An 18887-nucleotide genomic window follows, 5' to 3' on the forward strand; every position below is an offset into this window, starting at 1 on the left:
GAGTTTTCCAGTTGTTAAAATGTTCCCAGACATACGGAGCCCTCTGCTTCTACAGCCGGTCTTCAGTCGCCTGTTACCTGTGCCACCCCAGGGGTATTTCACAAGTAAGACAGGGTTTCAGAGTCAAGTAAGCAGATGGGGAAGAGTACATGGCAGGAGAGGCTTTCTCAGGCTTCCTTATGATATACTTCCAGAAACAGAATTATTTGATCAAAAGATATAAACATGTTAAGACACTTGATACATTCTGCCAAATTACTTCGCAAAAACTCTGCACAAATTTACATTCTGACCAGTTCATCGCTATTCTCATTATTTAAAATTGTCAATAATTTGATGAGAGATTGTCATACTGATTTAGTTTGCATTCTTTAGTATTAATAAGGCTGAATATTTTTTTCAAATATTTGTATCCTTTGTGGATTTTCTACTCATGTTTATGCTATCATTTATTTACTAACATTAGTGATCTTTTCTCATTGGTTTTCATGTACTCTTTACATATTAAAGATGGCATCCACATAATTTATTGTAAATATTTCCCTAGTCTAGCGTTTGCCATTGGATTCCTTCCTGTTTCTTGACATACTGAAGCCCTGGACCCATCAGCTGATACATCTGCCTCCACACCTGCTCCTGCTCCAACTCCGACTTCCCAGTGTTAGGAAACGTCAGCCCCACCTATCCAGCTGCTCAAGCCAGAAATCTGGAACTCATCCTTCATTAGTTCACTTGTTCAACAGATATTTACTAAGCACCTACCAGGTGCCAACCACTATTTTTACAAAATGAAGATACAGTAGTAAATCAAAGAAATAAAATCCCTGGGACTTCCCTCGTGGTCCAGGGGTTAAGACTCCGTGTTCCCAATGCAGGGGGCACGAGTTCGACCCCTACTCAGGGAACTAAGATCTCGTATGCTGCACAGCACAGTCAAATAAATAAATAAATAAAAGAAAAATCCCTACAAGGAGGGGCAAGATATCATTTCAAATAGGGTGGCCGCTAGGAAGACCACCTGAGCCTCTGCTCCCTCCACCAGGCTCCCGAGCGCCAGTGCCCACTGTGACTCCCCGTCCATCTCTTTTGTCCTGCTCCTGAATGTCTCTGAGTCTGTCCACTTCACTATCTGCCAGCTCTAAGCCACCACCACGTCCAACCTGTGCTCCACCATTTTCCCAGGACCCCTTCCCCTGCCTCCCCCAGTCCAGGCTTTCAAACACATCGGCACACTGCCCTGTTTTCAATCAGTTCCCAAAACCTTCAAGATTCACTGTGAACTGCTCCACATGCTATTCAAGCCTCATAAGCTCCAGATCCTGCCAAGCTCTTCACTCACATCAAGTCTCACCCTTGGTCTGCCGGCATGACGTCTGGGTCTTCAAACACAGTCCCTCAGGGCTCCTTGCACGGCCCCACCAGCTCGGGGTCTCTCGGGTTCAGACCTCCACTCCTCGGGAAGGCCTTCCCTGTCAGGGCAGAGCCACCTGCTCAACGCCACCCCAGCATCCATGTCTTCCTCTTGGTGGAGCCAGGCCCATTCACGCTCCTCTGTGCACCTGCAGCTCCTCCAAGGTCAGAGTTGACATGCAGGAGCAGACACCTGGCCCAGGCCTAGCTCAGTGACCATCTGCTGAGTGGGTGAATACAAGAATTTTCCTCTAATGTTTTCACTTGTTTCACATTTCACCCCCCCTTTTTTTTTAAATTTTTTTGGCAGTACGCGGGCCTTTCACTGTTGTGGCCTCTCCCGCTGCGGAGCACAGGCTCCGGACGCGCAGGCTCAGCGGCCATGGCTCACGGGCCCAGCCGCTCTGCGGCACGTGGGATCCTCCCGGACCAGGGCACGAATCCGTGTCCCCTGCATTGGCAGGCAGACTCTCAACCACTGCGCCACCAGGGAAGCCCACACTTCACCCTTTTAATCCAGCTGGATATTATTTTGGTATATGGTACCAGGTGAGGATTAATTTTTTCTCAAAAAACTACCCAATGGTGCCAATTCCCCCCGTTAAGTAATCTCCCCAAACTCACAGGTTTGTAGTGACTCCTCTAGCATATATTCCCACATAGACCAAATTCTATTTCTGGGTCACATACTTCATTGATTTAACTAATTTATCTTCACAACATTTCACAATGCTTGGGAGAGCCTGGTTTTCTTCTTCACAATTTTTTTTAAACTTTTACTTGGCTACATTTATATTCACCTATTTTTTCCAAATTAATTGTTATTCAATTTCTTAATCCCATGGAGATTTTGATTAAAGTTGCTTAATCAAGCTACATATTGATAACACTGAGTATTTTAAATTGTCTTCTTTGATCCAATAATTCCACATACGAGAATCTGTCATAGGAGGTACAAAATATAATAAGAGAGAACTTTCTATGTGTAAAGATTTTCTTCACAGCATTTCTTTTTTTTTTTTGCGGTACGTGGGCCTCTCACTGTTGTGGCCTCTCCTGTTGCGGAGCACAGGCTCCGGATGCGCAGGCTCAGCAGCCATGGCTCACGGGCCTAGCCGCTCTGCAGCATGTGGGATCTTCCCAGACCGGGCACGAACCCGTGTCCCCTGCATCGGCAGGCGGACTCTCAACCACTGCGCCACCAGGGAAGCCCTTCTTCACAGCATTTCTTATCATGAAAAATAAGTGGGAGCAACCTAAATTTTAAGCAAATAAGGGAATATTTAAGCACACCATTATATACTCTTAACAGAATGACACTTAGATTAAATTCTTAAAATGTTAAATGAATAGAAATGGATTCAAAATACAAAAAAATTTCATTAAACATATAAACTAAACTTGGCAAGACATGACATCCTTATGATATTCTATTTTTCCATACAGGAACACAGTGTGTTTCTCTGTTTATTCAAATTTTCTTTTTTCTTTAATATTTATTTAATTATTTGGCTGCGCTGGGTTGGATCTTTAGTTGTGGCATGAGGGATCTTTAGTTGTGGCACGTGGGATTTTCAGTTGCAGCAGGTGGGCTCTTAGCTGCAGCATGTGGGATCTAGTTCCCTGACCAGGGATCAAACCCAGGCCCCCTGCATTGGGAGTGTGGAGTCTTAACCACTGGACCACCAGGGAAGTCCCTCAAATTTTCTTTTAATTTTTCTCAGTAATGTTTAGTTAAACATTACCACTTAGTTTACCTCTTTATGTTTAGCTAAACATTACTTCTTAGATGTTTAGTTAAACATCTTCGCCAAGTCCTGGTCATTTCTTTTAAGATTATTCCTGGATTGTTCATGACTATTTGGGGGCAATATGCTACTATACATGTATTTTGCCCATAGGAGTTTCTTACTGATAATTGCTGATATACCAGAATAATGTTTTGTGGTTTTTTTTTCATCCCCACCTTCCCAGGCTTTATCCACCAGAGAACGTCCTTTTCTTTAATCCAGAAACAGGAGATAAAACCTGCGGCAGAATCTACACTCATTAGCTCTTCTGCAAGAATATAATTTGGGTAACAGTGACTTTTCTTTATAGAGATTCACCAATGGAATCGAAATTGTTTATTTTGCTTTGGAAACTTGTTTCCCCAGCCAAAGCGAGGTCCCTTTGAGGATTTTCTGACTCCCTAATCAGTTAACAATTTTGAATACCGTATTCTCTTACCAGTGGAGATCTTTGAAAACTAAGAGACAGAGAGCAGAAGGGATGGGAGAACTCCCACATGGACCTTGGGAAGTGACCTTTATTCTTCCCCTCCACCCCCCCCAACCCAGGCATCCTATTTTTGTTTCCATATTTAATTTTTTTTTTATACAGCAGGTTCTTATTAGTTATCTATTTTATACATATTAGTGTATATATGTCAATCCCAATCTCCCATTTCATCCCACCACCACCAACCCCCCATCAGAATAATGTTTAAGTCACTTTACTAAATTCTTAATTAAACGTAACTGCTTTTAGGCGACTCTCTCCAGGTTTTGTTAGTATACAAACATACTGTCTGTGACATGATGAGTCTATCTCATTCTTTCCAATAGATCATGCCTTTTTCTTTTTTAGGTCTTATGGCATTACACAGATCTTCCAAAATCATATTACTAATAATTACAAAATGATGATAGTGGTGATCTTTGCACTTGGTTTTAATAAAATTGTCATAAATGTTTCATCACTGAGAATGATGATGGTTACTGATTTGATATAATCTTTATTACAGCAAGAAAATATTCCTCTGTTCAAACAGAATTTAAAGTTATATGGGGAAGAAAGGAAGTATTTTTGTCTCTTCTCTCCCAACACTTAAAAAAAGGATTTATTGAGACTTCCCTGGTGGTCCAGTGGTAAAGAATCCACCTTCCAGTGCAGGGACGTGGGTTCGATCCCTGGTTGGGGAACTAAGATCCCACATGCCACAGGGCAAGTAAGCCCGCCCGCCACAACTACTGAGCTTGTGCACCTCAACTAGAGAGCCCGCATGCCACAAACTACAGAGCCCACGCGCCCTGGACCCCGCGTGCCACAACTACAGAGCCCACACGCCCTGGAGCCCGCGCACCACAATTAGAGAGAAGCCCGCGCGGTGCAACGAAGAGCCCATGTACCGCAACTAAGACCCGACAGCCAAAAATATATATATATATTCTTTAAAAAAAAGAAACAAAAAGCATTTATTAATAATAATTTCACTCTTTAAAGGAACTGCAACCCTGCCTCCAAAGACATACTGAAGAGAGGAACAATATCTTCCCACAGACATGCCAGAATCTTCTCATTATGAGCCATAAGAAACAAATGGTCCCTTGACCTAATGTCAGGAGAAAGGGCTGAAAAGTAATCAGAGAATAACAAAAGTTTTATTTATTAGTCATTTTCCAATATTTAATTGATCAGTATCAATAATCCCATACAGATGATTGATTATTTTACAGCAAACTCACTCTAAACGTAGAAGTTTCCGGAAACATTTCTGTGGTCTTCCAATGGCCATGGTGAATAACTACTAATACCTGCCCTTTACCATTTTTAAATCAAGGGCATTTTTTCTGTGCTCTATAATGTGGAACTTTGAGGTCTCCATGAGGTGTGGATTAAACCCGGGAGCAAGTTCCAAGTTGCTTCCTAAGGAAAATGTTGCTTTTCTTACAGTCATGGGACGGCCCCTCTGGGTGCAAGGGAAGCCTTCCGTGGAGAAAACATTCCATACAGATCAGGGTCTCTCTTAGACTGCCTGTGCCACCATAGTTTTGTGTTTTGTCCTCAATCTGCAAAGACAGCCTACTCTCAGACTGTATGTTCCTCTCACAAAGCCCAGGTGAAGGACACTACACTCAGGGGTCTGCTCTAAGGCCCAGCCCACCCATTGCTCCTCAGCCAAGCCCCTGCCTGCTGTGGACCCAGGAGAAAGAGGGTGAGCCAGGCTTCCAGGCTGATGAGAGCTCAGGAACACCCCACATTACCCCTTCTTCTTACCTCCAGGCGTTTACGGCCAGGTCTCAAGCCCAGTCGTTTCTGATCATTTCTGAGCAAGAATGGCCTCCACATGCCAGTGCTCACTCCTTAACTGGCACTGTGCTATGCCGTCACCAAAAGGCCATGAACTAGAAAAGGTGGCTGCGTGCCGTCATTAGGGAGGCATGGAGAGAGTAAAGAATTTGGGCGGAGGCGCCAGGACTATACCCTGGTCACTGGGATTTCAAAGCTCCATTGCTGGAGCATCTGCTGCTTCTTCTTAATCTCTCTGTTGTCAGGCAGGTGGTGCAGGATGAGACAGGGCATTTACACAGCATTCCTATGCTCTCTGATCATAATCCTATTTCTTCTACCTCAGCTGACACTCCAGACAAATTGCATTCCCTCTACCTCTACAACTGCAGTTAATGAACTTAAAATAACAATTCTCAGTAAAATAAATAATTTCTAATTTCATTATAAAAAGTATGATCTATGAGGCTCTCCAAGTCCTTAGACAGAAATACTAATGGAAGCACTATCGTCGCTCTTTAGTCCTGCAAGGCAGCTAATGGGCCTTACCTCACTAGGCCTCCACCAAGTGTAGTGTTCATTACTAATCAAACATTACTGACAGCAAGTTTCTCCGTGACTGCTTTGAAGGTGGGCAATAGGAAAGCATGGCCCTCAGAGAGAAAGTATAAAATTAGCTACACTCCATAAATTAAGATATTAATGGAATTAATTTGATTCATCCTGGCGTATATAATACACACCTAACCCTACATCCTGCCTTTTTATATCTTTTAAGAAAACAAGGGAAAACATCTCAAGAATATATTGACCCATGAACTACAAACATGTATTTGACCTAACACCTAGCTACCAATTTAATTCCACAATTGGGCAAAAGACAATACCAGTAAATATCCTTAAGCCAATCAAATATGTCTTTGCTCCCCTGCAAATTGTCATGGCATTGGCTTGATTTCAAATGTGGTGGATTTTAAATTCTTAGCTATACCCTAAAGTGTCTTTTTGGTATTTTATTTTCATTTCTATGGCAACCTCATTCCAAAAATTCTAGATTCATGTTTTTAATAATACAGTTATAGCATTAAGAAAATATAAGGGCTATCAAATTTACTGTGCCCAAAATTGCATAATAGTACATAAAATAACCATTTTGAATTTTAAAACATTTCTTCTCCAATGTCATATAATTGAAGATGACAGAGTTATATCCCTAGAGGTTAATTTCGAATTTGAAAAGAGTATCATTTTGAGAAGCTCTAAAACAGTAAGTGATCACTGAAAACGTATGACCTTGGACATGTCGGTTAATTCCAATCTCTCCTGAACAATTCTCTCACCCTAAAATGATGCAGATGATCTCTCAGGCCCCAAGATTTCTCTGATCCTCAAGTTTTGACTCCAGGACTGGTCTCTCCAGCCATACCGGAAGTATCCCTAAAGGCATGGAGCACCCTGCCTTACGATTCTGAACCCAACCTAGAGGGCTCAACATCACCTTGGCTACAAGGTGGGAGAGGCTGGGGACAGTCGGGCAGTGGGGGCCTGACGCTGTTGTAACAGCCTGGGCAGTTTCCCATACAATCCTCTGGTGCCAGATGTATTGTGAAATTCACGATTTTTCCAATTTACAAAAGGATAATATGGTATATATCCCATATCCCATGTAAAATACCAAGAAGGGTCTGGAGTAACATCCTATTCAAAACCATTAAAATTTCCACTGAAATGCACAAATATCAACAATCCATGGAATAAAGACTATCAATAACCTCATACCAGCTCACAACCCAGTTGTGCCCCCAAATGAGTTGCGAAAACATTTCCAGTATTCAGAGCTTTTGGATTTCAGAATTGCAGATAAGGGCCTGTGGACCTGGATCACTGCCTCTACTTGAAAGCCTCTGTATACTGCTTGTCACCTTGCTGATTAAAAATACATTAATGCCTGTCACCGAAGAATTCAAAACAAAATCACAAGGAATTCCTTTATTGGTTTCTTCCTACTTAATTATTTGATAACTATATATTTTTTAAAAGATACAGTGGATCAAACCTGAGTATAAATTCACAGGCTGGCATGCAACGACACCCAAGCTGTTATACAGAATGAAGAAATTATGTAGCTTAAACTGGCCAATCACTGCTTTCTGCTCCCCAAACCGAGAGTCTGACTCACTCCTATTCTTCCAACATAAACAACTAAGCGTAATGGAAAATAAACAGAAAGCAAGACTAGGATTTGCCATATATGCCACAACATTCACTATTCCCCTGTTTGTCTGACGGCAAAGCCACCCAATTCCCAGCAGTGCTCATTAAGATTCAGAGCATCAAGCAAAAACTTTGAGCAGAGCCGAAGCTATACAAATGCATAATTTATAAAGAAAGTCAGAAACTAGAACATATAGCAAACAGAGTAGATACACTACAGGAGGGGTGGGGGGAATCAAGTTGTTGAAAAAAAGGAAAAACCAGTTTGCCTCCTAACTCCCATCCCAAAGACTGCTAGAAAGAAGCGAACACTAAACCTAGCAAGAAGCACATCAAATGGAATTTTTGCAACCAAGACCAATAATACAAAACAAGATCCTCATCACCAGCAGCAACTGTGTGAACCTGGGCAATCCTGGTTGTCTATTCCTTTGCTCATTTCAATGGGAATTGGCAATGAGGGAGTGGTTCTTGAATGTCTGAGTTCAGTTTGTTACCTTGAGCCAGAGGCCTAACTTGGGTTTAAGGACTCTTTTTTGAGGCCAAATTCTGTCTATATTCCCCTGTTTTTAAATCTACGTTCACTCCTATAAAATAGCCTAATAAAAAGTGAAGACACAAGAGGTAACTTTTCAACATCGAAAATTAGAAAGTCTCGTCCAGAGCTACTGTCTTTGATGTGTGCAGATCCCTCCCTCCCTCACCCTTCCCACCCCATCCAAACGCTCAGGACATGTGGAGTACGTGTACCTCCAACACCACGACGCTTAGGAAATTTATATTTCTAAAAGCCAAATCAAAGAACTGAATACAAAATAGGTTGATTATAGGGACTTCCCGGTGGTCCAGTAGTTAAGACTCCACGCTCCCAATGCAGGGGACCCGGGTTCGATCCCTAGTCAGGGACCTAGATCCCACATGCCGCAACTAAAGATCCCTCATGCCGCAATGAAGATCCAACATGCCACAACTAAATATCCCACATGCCGTAACAAAGGTCCCGTGGGGGAAAAAATAGATTGACTATAGAGATCATAACTGTTTTAAACAAACTAAAGAAATCCCTTCTCAGAGGAATCCTATACTAAATCTTTTTGTGATTCCTTCATGAAACAGATGGTCTTCCCTTGGTGCCACCTTTGTAAACCTGGGCGTCTGTGGTATAGGGTTCTACATGCCCCACCTGGTCTGAGGAGCCAGTCTACTTGCACTAATGAGCTGAGTGAGGGACCAAAAATGACTTCCTTGCCTTTTCCTGTAACACCTTATGAAATGAAATGTAAGTGTGTATACACACAGAGATAAAATTAACTATTCAGTCTCCTTACTTAAAAAGTGAAAATAAAAATACTTAATTGTCGGGCTTCCCTGGTGGCGCAGTGGTTGAGAGTCTGCCTGCCGATGCAGGGGACAAGGGTTCGTGTCCCCATCCGGGAAGATCCCACATGCCGTGGAGCGGCTGGGCCCGCGAGCCATGGCCGCTGAGCCTGCGCGTCTGGAGCCTGTGCTCCGCAACGGGAGAGCCACAACGGTGAGAGGCCCGTGTACCGCAAAACAAAACAAAAACTTAATTGTCACAGAGGGATAATAAGAAGATGTGCATACTGACAAATTAACTCTAAATAATTCGACTATATAAGGTCTAAATATGGTAAACCATTCTGTTGAAGCCGAAGGGTCTGACTTGAGGGCACACATTAAAGAACGCTCTGTGCCATGTGCTGGAACATTACAGCATCTTTAAAGCACATTTGCAGGTTGCACAACTCTGTCGGTAGAGGGTGAACTTTGTAGCACGTGCACTATATCTCAATAAAGCTGTTAGAAAAGACATCTTTTCAAAGAATGTTAAACAGCATGGGACATACCCAAACATAACCTGAGTGAAGAGAGGAGGTACACAACCAGATCCATAATTATTATCCCAAATGTGCAAGTATACATATGCAGAGGACAGAGTTAAAAAACAAGATGTCACAAGTAGTTTTGACCTCTGGGGAGTGGAAGATGTGGATGATTCCTCTTTTCCTCTTTCTACCTGGCCCTTCTGTGTGTGTATTTTCAAATTTTCTACCGTGAACATAAGTTATTTCTGTAAGTGGAGGGAAAGGTTATAAAAATTATTTTATCACAATAGTCAAGGATTTTTTACATGTGTGCATATATGTATATATAATTTATATTGTATCCTGAAAATAAAGAGAGTAGCTTGTTCGGTTAGCTGAAGTTTAGACACTAGTCTAACTTCCAAGGCAACAAGTGGGCCAGGACTGAGGAAATGCAATGCGGGTGATTCCCATCATGCCTGCGGAGACAGAACTCTGCTAACCAAACTGAATGTGGCCTCATAATCAACAATATACCTGGTCTTGGCAAAGCAAGTAAGTCAAAGGGCTCTAGTCTATTTCTTCTCCACTCCTTCCCAGGTCAGGACACAAGATAAGGCCCACTGCTAAAATTGCTTTCAACAAGATTCTCCAATTCAATAAATGGGTTGATTTCAAGCCTGTTTAGAGATTTCTGTTACTTGATAAAACACTGAACAGCTGCTTTACCACTCCTAATGTAAATTAAAATTAGCAGCAGCAGCATGGGAGTGAGTCATTCATTCAGGACTAATTTTTCTTCCACTCTTTATTATCCAGCATATGTTACCCATGGTACAGATTTCATAAAAACAATCTCAAGGTAAACCAAAGTACACAGAGCTCCCAGGTGGCTGAAAAAATACACCCGAGGTGGTTGGAACACCTTGATAACAGGCGTTTCACCACTAAGTCTGAGGATGCTACGTGTGGCTGTTATCTTCTGCTACCATCCACCCTCTTGGTTGGGACAACATATGTTATGAAGCTGTTCTCAAAGGTCTCACAGCTCCAAGTGGAGGGTAGTGTGGATTCTGCTAACAAAGGCCTTGAAGAGCATCACAGCCAGGAGCTGGAGTGTGGGCCCCACTAAGTTGTCGAGGCAGAAATGTGGCTAAACAGATGTTTTTCAGGAAGACTAACTCATGACAACGGCTAACATTTACTTGGGAAGGAAGAGGCTGGAGGAAGGGAAATTAGCCCGGAAGCTGTTATAGTGAAACAAGAAGACCTGCACTGGGTGCGGGGAGAGTGGGAAAGAAAGAAACCTCTATTTCAAAGAGAACAGGGGATAGCATGTGCTGCTAAGTGGGTGTCGGAGATGAAAAGCATAAAGGTCCTGTGTGGCTGAAACTCCGTAGTAAGCCATCCATTAAAAGCCCCCATGGGGAACTGTGGTAGACATCTGCCATCTGACTCCCCATAACCTTTTTTACACCTTCCATCACCGTGATAACTTCCTATGCTGTGGGTCCCATCTTCCCAAAGTAGAAAATAAGAACAATTGTGTCTTAGACTCTCTTGCAGCTAAGGGGCCAGCATGTGGCCTGGGCTCCTCCAGTCAGATACACCTGCCCGAGAATCAAGTTCCGAATCCAGCAATGCCAGGCCCCTGCTCCACAGGGAGCTGTGTGGCTGAGGCACCTGACTCTGGAGGGTGGCAGCCGCACAGCTGCTAAGCTCATCCCAATGTCCCAGTGGTTCAGCAGCTACTGAGGCCCCCTTGGGATCTTCAGAAGATCTGGGTCTGGCCCTGGGTCCTCCCAGAGATCTTCAACACATTCCTTTTTTGCTTAATCTCCCAGCATGGATTCCAACGCCTATAACTAAGAATCCTTAAGGCTCTTTAGGGGAGAAAACATTCAGAGGCCAAAATCATCACTGGATTTAACTACGTGGGCATCTTGTACTAATCGCCAACTCAACCGTCGTCAAACCAGGGAACTGAAGACACACAAAGATTTTGCCAAGGTGCTGTTATCCCAACAAGCGGCACTTTTGCCTCCAATCTCACACAGACTAGCTGACCGTATCTAAAGGAGGGAAGAAGGAAACGAAAGGTCTTAGCTGAATCATCACTGAACCATCACCATCAAGAATCTTCCTGAGCCCTGAAAATACTCAGTCTGAAGGCAGCAAAAGTAGCATCTTGACCTCACAGTGATTTAGATCTAAAACTGGTTCTGGCAACTCCTTTTCCTTTGATTATAAAAATGTAGCCCACTAAGTTCTCGGCACAGCACTCCCTTGCCTGCCCCCTTGTATCTCTCACAAGCATACTATACTAATAAACTCCTCCCTTACCTGTCACGCTGCCTCTCGCTGAATTCATTCTGTACCAAGACAGAAGAACCTATGCTCTACTGAGCCCCCAAACATGTTCTGTGGTTTCAGGACCATGGCCCGGGGAGTGCACAGCAAAAGCTGCATACCTGCCAGGAGGTGAGCTTCATCTACGGGAATGGGGCCCACAGAGGGTCCCTGGCTCTGGGGAACGGTGGTGATGTTTATGTACTATGAGATTTGATTTGCTTTTTGGTCTTTTTATAAATACATGCACATACTACTATATATTGGAAACAACGATTGGCTGTAAGTGGAGAACACAGAGGTTTTCGCTGTACCCTTCTTTCAACTCTTCTACTTATATGAAAGTTTTTCAGAATAAAGGCTTGGAGGCAATCTACACTGAAAAAACTAAAACTGATCACAACAAGAATCCAAGCAAAAATATACTCTATTGCTTGAAACTAGTTTCCAGGTAATAGAAAGCATTTTTGTTTCCATGAAAGGACAGTTCTGGAAACCATTCTCCTCAGCAGACTGCACACAGAGCTGTCCCACTCAAAAACTCAACAGAAAAGGCAGGGGTGCCACAACATCCAAACATCAGACACACTTTCTACCATTCAGCTTAACTGATGGGGTGCATGATGGTACCCTGAGTACACACACTAAGCCTGGAAATCAGAGAACTCTCTGGGTTTTCATTCATTCATTCACGCCGCGGCAGGTCTTTGTTGCAGCACGCGGGATCTTTGTTGTGGCACGCGGGATCTTTGTTGCGGCATGCGGACTCTTAGTTGCGGCATGCGGACTCTTAGTTGCGGCATGTGGACTTCTTAGTTGTGGCATGTGGACTCTCAGCTGCAGCATGCGGGATCTAGTTCCCCGACCAGGGATCGAACTTGGGCCCCCTGCATTGGGAGCTCGGAGCCTTACCCACTGGACCACCTGGGAAGTCCCCAGGAGTGAATTCTAACACATCAGGGATGGCAGCACTTCCTGTGGCCTTCTCTTCATCAGTACATGCAGCAGAAGCTTTATCAGTAAGACTGGACGCTCCCTCAGCTTCTGTCATGTGGGTCAAAGGACCGCTCAGGAAGCTCTACCTCACATCCCTGCCCTCCCAGAGACAGAGCTGCACAAGAACCACAAAGGGGCACAGCATGAGGCCACCACCTCCTGCCCTTCCCCAGGCAAAGGTCCCACATGTGGCACCTCCACACCAAACCAGCTCCCTCCCCGCACCATCGCCACCAGCAGGACACCTCATCATTCTGTAACTACTGTGAAGTAAATTAAGGCCACTGACTAACAACAACAACCAAACACTTGCTCACTTTAATAAGCTAAGGTAACTGACAACAATGGGAACATTCCACGTTACATGAACAAAATTCAGAAATGCTTTCCATCTACATCATCATCGTGTTGTACAATCGAGCTTCTGCTGCACATACCAGGACTAGGAAATGTTTCACATTTTGCTTAGCTGACTGTGTAATGAAACTAGTAAAACTGAACAAACACATGGAAAAGGAAGGGGGGGGGAGGAGGAGGAGGCGGGAGGCTAATTCCTCCTCGAAAGCCTCTCCTCCTGTGGCTTAGTGCCCTCCCGTCCGCTGACCTCTCCTTGTCATCATCCCCTGCCTCCCGCAGCCCCAAACCTGCTCCACCCGTGTCGCCTCCTATGTGAGTGAAAGGTACGGACAATTACCCAGCTCTAAATCTGGACACTTCACCCCAATCTAATGTTCCCAAATTGATGTCCACGCTGCCCGTCTCCATACCCTGAGTTCAAGCCTCAACCTGTCTCTCCTCCATGACTCCAACTGCTCCCCTCCAATCCAACCTCCTTTAATACATCTCCATTTTAACACCATGGGTGCCTTCTACACTGACAGCCTAACCGTGCCATCCCATCACCCGGAGAGCACAGCAGTGCAAGGCCCCACAGGATCGCTCCTTTACATTCATATACATGGCCAACAACTCCCCAAACGTGCAACGCTCTCTCACATTCTTTGCCTTTTTTCTGGTCACCCTGTGCTTCACTGCGCACACGCATGCACATGCGCATGCGCGCGCACACACACACACACACACACACACATGCTGCATGCGGATTTAGGGGAAATGTCCACCTCTACACCTAACTAAACTATTAACATCTATTTTTAAAAAAAAGAAAGAAAGAAAATAAAAACTGAGGAAAAAAGACAAATATCAAAAACTAGGAAAAAGAACACAAAATACAAACGAGCACTTTCCAGAAGAAAAAACTCAAAAGGCCAACACACATACCAAAAACTGTGCAAGCTCACTATTTCTCAGAGAAATAGAGACAAGATACCATTTCACATCATAGTATTGGAAAAAACTTCCAAGTCTGACAGCACCTATACTAGCAAGGTTGTGGGTGAACAGGAGCTCCGGACACTCCTGGACGCGGGAGCTTGAACACACTATTGCCTGGAGAGGATTCTGGCAACACGATGGAGTGGAAGAGTGTGCGTGTCCTACAGCTCTGTTCCATTCTAGGTAAATACCCTAGAGAAACGCTCACACGTGCAAATGTAGGCACGATAAGGACATTCACTGGGTGCTGTCTTGAGAAGTGAGAAAATTAGAAACAACCTAAATGTCCAACAATGGGGACTGGATGCATTACATGTATGTTCCTTTATAGAGCTCTTCTCCGCAGGGGATGAATGAAAGTCTTCTACTGAGATATCAATGAGACCATAAATATTTCTACGTTTTTTCAAATGAATGCAAAGACTGGAAAAGGGTTTATAAAAGCTATGAAAGTGAAGGCAGCACAAAGACTCCTCTGACTCTTGGAGACCGAGTATCCCGCCCATGAAATCACCATGGCAATATGGCCAGCAGGGACAGACGGCACATGGGAAAATCTGCATCAAGCACATTAGGAAAGCTTTCTAGTTTTCCGGGAAGAACCCCATTCATCGTTGCTGAGATGACAATAACTAGAAACAGAAACTGTAGTGCATGCAATTAACCTCTATGACCATAGCAGCAAATTCCAGCAATTACAGGCACTTGACCATGACTACAAGTCATGCGCCAGAGTGTAGTGGTCCCATCAAAACCACACGAAGCAGCACCTGTAAAACGAGGGCACTCAATACACACTGACTCAGAAAAGAAACGTTGTCAGCGGTTGTGGCTGGACCCTGGCACTTCACCAAGGGGGAGGAACAGCTCCAGACCATGTTGCACTCAAAGTGGTCACGGTGGCTGTGAGCCTGGCCCACCTATGTTAGGTAGATTAGGTGTAGCAAATGTGTTTTGACTTACAGTATTTTCAACTTATGATGAGTTTATGGGACTTAACTCCATTGTAAGTCAAGGAAGATCTGTAATGGGTCATTTTCCTTGTTAGAAAATGAATCTTTCACCTGAGTAGCTCCCTCTAGAAACCTAGAGTTGCGTTTCAATCAGAGAATGGCCCTACTGATTGATAAGAGATATTATTCAGAGGTAGATCTGCAATTCGACACTCCTCCCACCACAAAAGACCTTTAGACCTTTAAAATGAATGAATGGGTGGGTAGATATGTAGGTAGATAAATAGGTAAACGAATAGATAATAAATGAATAAATGGGTGGGTAGGATGGATGGATGGATGCACAGATCAAAACAGAAGCCTGAAATTTGCCTTAGGTATATAATTTCCCACAGTGTCATCACTAAAACAAAATCATGCAAATATAAGCAGAACAGGACTAGTCCCAAAATCCAAAATTAATCAACTACTTCGACTAAAGAAAGATAGGGGGAGAAAATTGTCACTCACTATGAAATTTGTTACATAATTGCATGTATTTTTAAAAATCATGTGAACATTTTTTAGTGGCTAAGGAAACCACCTCCTTAAAAACTCTGCTGGTAAGAGACACCATAGAAAATAACGGCACCATGCCTGACATACCTTGAGCTTCACACAACTACCGGCATTTCACAAAGATAATAGCGGACAGTCAGATCCAGAGTTACACCACTTCCCAAAGAGCAAATCCACTGCTTTTCTGATTTAGCCACAGCTTGTTCTGGAGCCAGTTCACCCCATGGACCCAGGGCCTGAGACAGACCCTGATCATGAACAACTGAACAGATGGGTTTGTGCGGGCCTACTGTGTGACAACTGCTCTGCTGGATACTTTATGTACATAACTTCATTTTCAAACATAAGTAAATATTATCACTTCTATTTTACACTACAGAACCCATAGTTCGGGAAGAGAAATGCCCGTGTGACCCCAACTGGATTCAAACCTCCTTCTATCTATCTACTTATCTATCTACTTTGCAGCCAGCACTTCCCTGCCCATGTTCTCCAGCCCCAAGCAATGTATTTTCACTGACTCCTAAAACTTGGAAAGGGTTTACATATCATCTGCTCTGTCATCATCACATCCTCACATGTTTTTTAAACTCCAAAAAAATGAAACCTGAGAGGCTACATAACTTTCATCTCAAAACAATTACTTAGTAGTAAGAGTAAGACAAAATTCCAAGCCGTCAGTGACTTCACTCCAAAATGCAGAGTTAAAAGTATTTAGTCTTGGGCTTCCCTGGTGGCGCAGTGGTTGAGAGTCCGACTGCCGATGCAGGGGACACGAGCTCGTGCCCCGGTCCGGGAAGATCCCACATGCCACGAAGCAGCTGGGCCCATGAGCCATGGCCGCTGAGCCTGCACGTCTGGAGCCTGTGCTCCGCAACGGGAGAGGCCACAACAGTGGGAGGCCTGTGTACCGCAAAAAAAAAAAAAAGTATTCAGTCTCTCTTTCCTCTTTGCCTGGCTGAAAACTTCACCTTGAGATTTACCCAAACTTGCCCTTAAACCCCCAGCCCCAGGGTCAACTGAGAGTGATGGTGAACTGAGGACCGCACCTCAAAACCTGGATTGTATTAACCCTTCTTTCACCATATTTTACTCAAATCCACAAAAGCCATGTTTCTCTTAGACCCCCAGCAAGAGTGGACCTCCACTCCAGGAAGAGACTGTGAAGGGCAGCTGGAGAGGGACAGAGGAGACTGTGGGAACTCTCCATGGCTGCATGCAGGTGTGTCCTGTGCACAGAGTGCACAGCCAGTGTGCAGATTTCACCTCTGGGCCAAGAGAGCCAGTACCATCAGCAGCCCAGCTCTTGACTCTGCTTCCCTTCCCTCAAAAGACTAGCTCATTCCTTCGTTAAATGATATTCTCTAAATTTACAAAGATGGAGGAATTTATTTTACACACTTTTGTAATGCAAATACACTGTATAGGTACTCAATATTTAGTTACAATTCAACACTGTTCTCACAAAAGCGACTCTGCCTGTAGAGAATGAACTTGAGGACATGGGGAGGGGGAAGGCTACGCTGAGAAGAAGTGAGAGAGTGGCATTGACATATATACACTACCAAATGTAAAACAGATAGCTAGTGGGAAGCAGCTGCATAGCACAGGGAGATCAGCTCAGAGCTTTGTGACCACCTAGAGGGGTGGGATAAGGAGGGTGGGAGGGAGATGCAAGAGGGAGGGGATATGGAGATATATGAATGCATATAGCTGATTCATTTTGTTATACAGCCGAAACTAACACACCATTGTAAAGCAATTATACTGCAATGAAGATGTTAAAAAAAAAAGTAAAAGTGAAACAAACAAAAAGGGACTCTGCCATCATTTAGTACCTGCATAGAACAGAAGCTCAGGAAAGTTCAGTTTCTATCCAATACTTAACACGAAATTCTAAAAAACTAAGTCTTTTCTTCTTCCAACATTATCTATCTATCTTCCAACACTTCCCTTTTGTGACTATAACTATATCATATTTCAGTATTTGGCTGAAACTGGCTTCCTGCTGAATACCTGTTTTCCTTATGGGAGTCTGGAATTTCAGTACCTGCCACTCAGAGGCTGCCTACATGACCAGCCCCAGATAGGAACCTTTAGTGCTGAGTCTTTACCAAATTTCCCTGGCCATCAACATTCCACACATCTTGTCCTAACTCGTTCCTGGGGGAGTGAGGCATGTTCTGTGTGACACCTCTGGGAGAGGACCCTTGGAAGCTTCTGCCTGGTTTTCCCCAGACTTCGCCCCATGCACCTTTTCCCTTTACTGGTTTTGCTCTGTCTCCTTCCACTGTAATGGTCGCAGCCATGACTACTACATGCTGAGTCTTGGGAGTCCTAGTGAATCATCGGGGGAGGGGGGGGAGCAAGGGGGTGTCTTGAGGGCCTTTGACGCAGACCATATGTGTACAATCAAACAATAATCAACTTTTCTCCCGATCCTTCCCTCAAACCTTCAAAGGATATGCCAACTCCTACAAATAGCACTGAATGGGTCAGAAATGTATCTTCCTCCCCAGGCTCTCAGATTTAATGCTTATTAGTACCTGATTACAAATTAGACCTTTAACCAACCAGTCTTAAGCTCTCAGAAAAGTAACCATTTATGCCAAGTCCTCCTCATCCTGACATTTCATTGCTGTAACAGTTTCTTGATAGGTTTCTCTTGGCATGAAACAGGATAAATTAGACTTAAATCATTTTCAATTTGCTTAACAAAGTCCACAGGATAAATTGCCTGGATAAAAGTGAAATTATTCCAGTTGACTGAGATATTTTTCACAACAAAAATAAATGGCATAGTGAGTTAGGCAGATTGCAAATCCAACCACCATAACAGTTCCTACTTCTCACTGTGTGTCAAGAAAAACACTCCAAAACATATAAACATGGAAAGGTACAAGGCACAAAGCATCCCATCTGTGATGACCATCAAATGGAAGGACCTAAGAAAACTCAGTGTTCTTTGGCAGCAAAACTATGGAATCATATGCCATAGAAAGTTTAAGGAAAACTGGAATGTGTGAGATTAAAACTTCGTGAATCTCTGTGGGGCCTCACACCACCTCTAATACATGAGTGCCTGCTGCGATGCGGAGAGAGTGGGTTCCACGTCCTGTGGGCACACAACAAACTACCCACTTAGTGGCGATTCTACAGGTCAGAGATTCACAAAGGGACGAAGGGAAGAGCTCAT

The 18887-nt window shown here is 43.8% G+C and overlaps 1 protein-coding gene across 6 annotated transcripts in view; it reads right to left on the reverse strand.

The window, feature by feature from the left end:
- RPTOR (regulatory associated protein of MTOR complex 1) overlaps nucleotides 1-18887 on the reverse strand; it is a 349270-nt gene that overhangs the window by 269769 nt on the left and 60614 nt on the right. The window contains exon 1 of one of the 6 annotated variants that reach the window (XM_089901575.1): nucleotides 1352-4699. The exons of the other annotated variants lie outside the window; for them this stretch is intronic. The gene's annotated coding sequence lies outside the window, so the exon portion shown is untranslated. Of the gene's footprint in view, nucleotides 1-1351; nucleotides 4700-18887 lie in introns of those variants that run through there. 6 annotated transcript variants of the gene reach the window in all.

Source organism: Delphinapterus leucas, chromosome 19 (genome assembly GCF_059928025.1).
Source record: "Delphinapterus leucas isolate spDelLeu-1000000601 "Yukka" chromosome 19, BTC_Dleu_Yukka2, whole genome shotgun sequence".
Taxonomy (NCBI): Eukaryota; Metazoa; Chordata; class Mammalia; order Artiodactyla; family Monodontidae; genus Delphinapterus; species Delphinapterus leucas.